At 35.2% G+C, this 5,369-nt stretch overlaps 1 pseudogene; it reads left to right on the top strand.

Annotated features, from left to right (window-relative positions):
- The first annotated feature begins 4,503 nt into the window (after positions 1-4,503).
- On the top strand, positions 4,504-5,156 carry LOC132010630 (cytosolic iron-sulfur assembly component 2A-like; annotated as a pseudogene).
- The last annotated feature ends 213 nt before the right edge of the window (positions 5,157-5,369 follow it).

Here is a 5,369-nt window from a genome sequence, read left to right as displayed (position 1 = left end):
CAGGACCCTAGAACTCTTGAATTCTATGAGGGATGAGAGGGGAAAGAGATGCAAAAGAGATGTTGAAGCTAGCAGAGATTGTTTCACTATGTTCAAGGAAACAAGCATCTCCACAACATAAAAATGCAAGGTGAAGTAGCAAGTGCAGAATCTGCCCTGGTTATCCAGAAATTCTGGGTAAGATAATTAATGAAGACAGCACTACACAACAGATTTTCAATATAGTTGAAAAAGCCATTAATAAGAGGAAGATGTCATCTAGGATTTTCTTAGCTAGAAAGGAGAAATTTAATACCTGGCTTCAAAGGATAGGCTAACTTTCTAGAGGCTTCAATTTTTAGGTGAAGTTAATGCTCATATACCATTCCAAAAAACCTAGGGCCCTTCAGAATGATACTCAATAATTCCACCTATGTTCTAGAAATGGAACAACAAAGTCTGGATGACAGTACATCTATTTACAACACAGTTTACTAAATATATTAAGCTCACTGTTAAGAACTGCTTAGAAAAAAAAAAGAAGATTCTTTTCAAAAGATTACTGCTCATTGATAGTATACCTGGTCACACAAGATCACTGATGGAGATATACAAGACTAATGTTGTTTTAGTACCTACTAACACAATATTCATTCTGCAACCCAAGGAGCCAGGAGTCATTTTTGACTTGCTGTATTATTATTTAAGAAATGCATATCATAAAGCTCTAGCTGCTAGAAACAATTTCTCTGATGGGTTTAGGCAAAGTACATTTAAAACCTTGTGGAAAGGATTCACCATTAAAATGTCATGTGGTTCATGTGCAGAGATGTAAATATCAACATTAACAAGAGCTTGGAAAAAGTTGATTCCCACCTACATGGGTGGCTTTGAGTGGTTCAAGACTTGCATAGAGGAAGTAACCACTGATGTAATGGAAATAGCAAGAAGCTAGAATTAGAAGTGGAGCATAAAGATGAAATTGCTGCAATTTCATGATAAACCTTGAAAAAATGAGGAGTTACTTCTTATGGATGAGCAAAGAAAACAGTTTCTTGTGATAGAATCTATACCTAATGAAGATGCAGTGAAGAATGTTGAAATGTTGACAAGGATTTAGAATACTTCATAAACTTAATTGATAAAGCAGTGGCAGGGTTTGAGAGGAAGGATTCTAGTTTTTTAAAAAAAAAAAAAGATCTGTTGTAGATAAATTGCTATCAAACAGTACTATATGCTACAGAGAATTGTTTGTAAAATAATCAATGGATGTGGCAAACTTCATTGTTGTCTTAAGGAATTGCTTCATCTATCCCCAAGTTCAGCAGTCACTGTCACCATCACCATCAGGGCAAGACCTTCCACTATCAAAAAGTCTATGACCCTGGGCACCTGGATGGTTTAGTCAGTTAAGCGTCTGCCTTCAGCTCCAGTCATGATTCTGGGGTCCTGGGATCAAACCCCACACTGGGTTCCCTGCTCAGCCGGCATTGGATTCCCTGCTCAGTGGGCAGCCTGCTTCTCCCTCTGCCTTTACTGTTCCCACCTCTCATTTTATCAAATAAATAGATAAAATCTTAAAAAAATAGATTATGACTCAATGAAAGCTCATATGATGGTTAGCACTTTTAATAAGAAATTATTTTAATTAAGAAATGCATATTATTTATTTAGACATAATGCTATACATGCTGAATAGATTACAGTACTATATAAACATAACTTTTATATGTGCAGGGAAACCAAAAAATATTTTTTTTTTCATTTGACTCACTTTCTTATATTTGCTTTATTAGAGTGGTCAGGTACTAATCCCACAATATCTCCAAAGTATGTGTGTATGTCACTCAAAGATATGTCCTTTTGGCATAAAGATTATGCTGAATAGATTATTTTAAGAAAGAGCAGACACACAAAAAATTCTGAAGATAACCCATGATTTCTTTATTTGAGGGAAATTTTTATTTATAAGGGAAATCTCCACTTGTGAAGGTGTCTCTCTCGGTACCAGGTGGATGAGAATGACTTCATCATAAGAAATTTATCAATGGAGAAGACACTTGACAAATCTATCAAATTGTTTACCACACTTTGCCCTATCACCTTCCCACAAATAGCCTTACCCACCCAGGAGCCCCAAATCTCTTTTCTTTAGTTGACAATAATATATAAGCCTAAGATCTAAACACCCTTTAGAATTACAAATCTCTGAGTTTCTCTCATGCATGTATAAGATATACATGTTAACTCACTTGTTTGTTTTTCTCTTTTAATCTCTTGTAGCAGAGACCCAGTTAAGAACCTAGAAGGATAAAAGCAAAATTTTCTTTTTTCCCTTTACAACATCCAATTACTTCGAGAAAGGTCTGTTTTCTTTCACATTGTTAAACGAAATTCAACTGAGTAAATTTGAAGATTTAATTGACTGTATTCAACAATTCACAAATAAAAGAATATCCAGTCTAGGAAGTAGAAAGAAGCTCCAAGAACCTGTACAAAATATGTTTTTAAAGCAGAAGGTGGGTGGAGCAGGGAGTCATAAAGAAAGGATTATATCAAGTAAGGTCAACTTCTTTGGGGGAAGGGATGTCTATCAGACAGATTACCCCACCAGTGCAGATCAGATAATTTCAGAAAAAAGCCAAATCCTTAGGAATGGCTGAAATTGGGCACATGGGTGGCTCAACTGTTAAGCAGCTGCCTTCAGCTCAACTCATGATCCCAGTGTCCTGGGATAGAGTCCTGCATTGGGCTTCCTGCTTAGGGGGAAGCCTGCTTCTCCCTCTCTCACTCCCCCTGCTTGTGTTCCCCGTCCCCTTGTGTTTGTATCTGTAAAATAAATAAATAAAATCTTAAAAAAAACCAAAAAAACAAAAAAAACAAACGGAATGGCTGACATTGCAGCCAAGCCTTGGTTTGCTGAGGTCAGGGCAAGAGGTTCTATTCTCAACCTGTTGTTTCTTTTTTGACGAGGTACTCCGAGTTGCTTCCTTTCTTTCCAAAGTTTTATTTTTTATGTATTCCTAAGTTGCTCAAATAGCAACGATTGACTAATTTCAATAGAACAATGTACACATTATTTACATAGAGAAAGGCACCTCATATAACAGACTCATGGACCTTAACAATTTTATGTCATTCTTAATTGACTGGTAGGAAAGCCACACATTCCTCAAAGTTCTCTTGCTATGACATCTTTCCTTAATTTCTAATAAACATTTTTTGTTAATTTATTAGAGTTCTTGATAAGCATTTCAGAATTTTATAAGCTAGTTATGATTTACTTCTCTAGAACACATTTATTGGGTGGGAATGAGAGAATACAATGTTTTTTACTTTCTAAAATTCAAAAAGGCAAAACTACAAGGTGTGCTTTCTCAGGATCTTGACAGTTCTTGTAAACTGTAGAAACTGTTTTTTTTTTCTTTTGTTACTTACTTCATAAGAACTCAAATACTTAGATTGTCAATAACAGTCTTAAATAAAAGAAAAAGCAATAGACTGATGCTAACATTAAGTGGAAATGATGACATATATTTGAAATATGTCATAAATAAATCAATCTTTCCCACACATAGAATAAACAAAGATGAATGAAGGAGCAGAAATTATGGAGAATTATCAGAGATTACTATAAATAAGAAAAACGGTAAAGTGGGCATTTGATGACCGCATTACACAGTAAGAGAGAAAATATTCCTCTCTTCTGGAGTTTTACTGGGAAATTTATCAGTGACCTTCAAAAATCCTTTCAGATATCATGTAGATTGAATTTATATGAATGCCAAGAACTACAGATTTTATGGCCATCTAAGAATGTCACTTCTGATTCTCTCTTTCCTAAGAAGGGCACATGAAGAGATGAGCACTGGGTGTTATATGCAACTGATGAATTACTGAACTCTACATCTGAAACGAATGATGTTTTATATTTTGGCTAATTGAATTAATTTTAAAAAAGAAAAGAGAAAGATTCTCTCATTCTCCCTCTAATCTGCTTCTACTCTCCTTCTCTCTCCAAGAAAAATAAAATTAAAAAGCAATTACCTATTATAAATAAATAAATAATTAATAAATGGTATACGTATTCTTCACTAAATTCCAACTTAGAAAAATATTTTTATTTTATGTAATAATGGTGAGTTAAAACTCAGTAAATCTGTTTCCTTGACTATTAAAATTAGTTGATAATACTAGAATTAGACTTCAAACTAAAAATTAACAGTATATTTAAAAGAACACTGTAAATTAAAAAGCATGTTACTGCTTAGTTATTTAATAATTTAGGAGAGGAAAGTAATTTTCTCTCTATCCTTCTGAATGCTTGGCTGAGATTCTTGTAATGAAAGATTAGCAAGAGAAAGAGAGGTTTGTTAACATGTATATCTCATGTATACATGGTAAATACCCACAGAAAAATGTGTAACTCTCTGAGATTTTCTAAACCACCAGCTTAAATACCATATTCAAGAGAGCAAGTGGTGGCTCAGGTGGGACAGTTGCCAGGGATTCTGGGGCATGAGGATGGAGCAGGTATCCTGGCTGTTCTCCTGGACCCTGAGCACAGTCCCCTGGCTCTCCTACCTCTTTAAGTGGAGAGATGTCTGACAGACCCAGATCATGGAAGAGAAAGTGCTAGCGATTATGATTTGATTAAATCTAGGACCCAGAGAAGCCTAATACTTTAGAAGAACTCGAAGTGGTATTGGAAAGAAGTATGGAGTTTCAGGAATTGACTATTTGGCTATTACCAGGTTCAGGTCAATAGTACCTCATGCAATTGGCAACCCTTAGTAGACTGTGCTTAAGAGTAAAACCTCAGTGGTTTTTACCATTTAAAGATAAGTTGGGGGGCACCTGGGTGGCTCAATTGGTTAAACCACTGCCTTCGGCTCAGGTCATGATCCGGGAGTCTTGGGATCAAGCACACATCAGGCTCCCTGCTAAGTAGGGAGTCTGCTTCTCTCTCTGACTCTCCCCTCTCATGTTCTCTCTCATTCTCTCTCTCTCTCAAATAAATAAATAAAAATATTTTTTAAAAAGTTTAAAAAGAAGCTAAGTTGGAAATCTGCATTTCTGAAAGAATCCACTTAGCAGAGGAAGACATCAACAGGTAGATAAATGACAAGAGTGGCACTGCAATGGAAAACCCCAGTATATGAGAAATCATGGACTAGCGTATCCTTGAACATAATAGCTCTATTAAGAGCCACTTAACTTTAATTGTTTGATATATTTGTTTAAATTCTTTGTAAAATATAAGACTCATGTTTAATACATAGATGATTTGTATCTCAAAGCATTTTCTTAACAGATGATTTCCAAGCAAGATTTAATTATAGGTATTACCTGTTTGGTTCCGTTATAACAATCTCAGGATTTGTAACACT

The sequence above is a fragment of the Mustela nigripes genome, chromosome 2, assembly GCF_022355385.1.
Source record: "Mustela nigripes isolate SB6536 chromosome 2, MUSNIG.SB6536, whole genome shotgun sequence".
Taxonomy (NCBI): domain Eukaryota; kingdom Metazoa; phylum Chordata; class Mammalia; order Carnivora; family Mustelidae; genus Mustela; species Mustela nigripes.
This window is presented reverse-complemented; position numbering and strand designations above follow the sequence as displayed.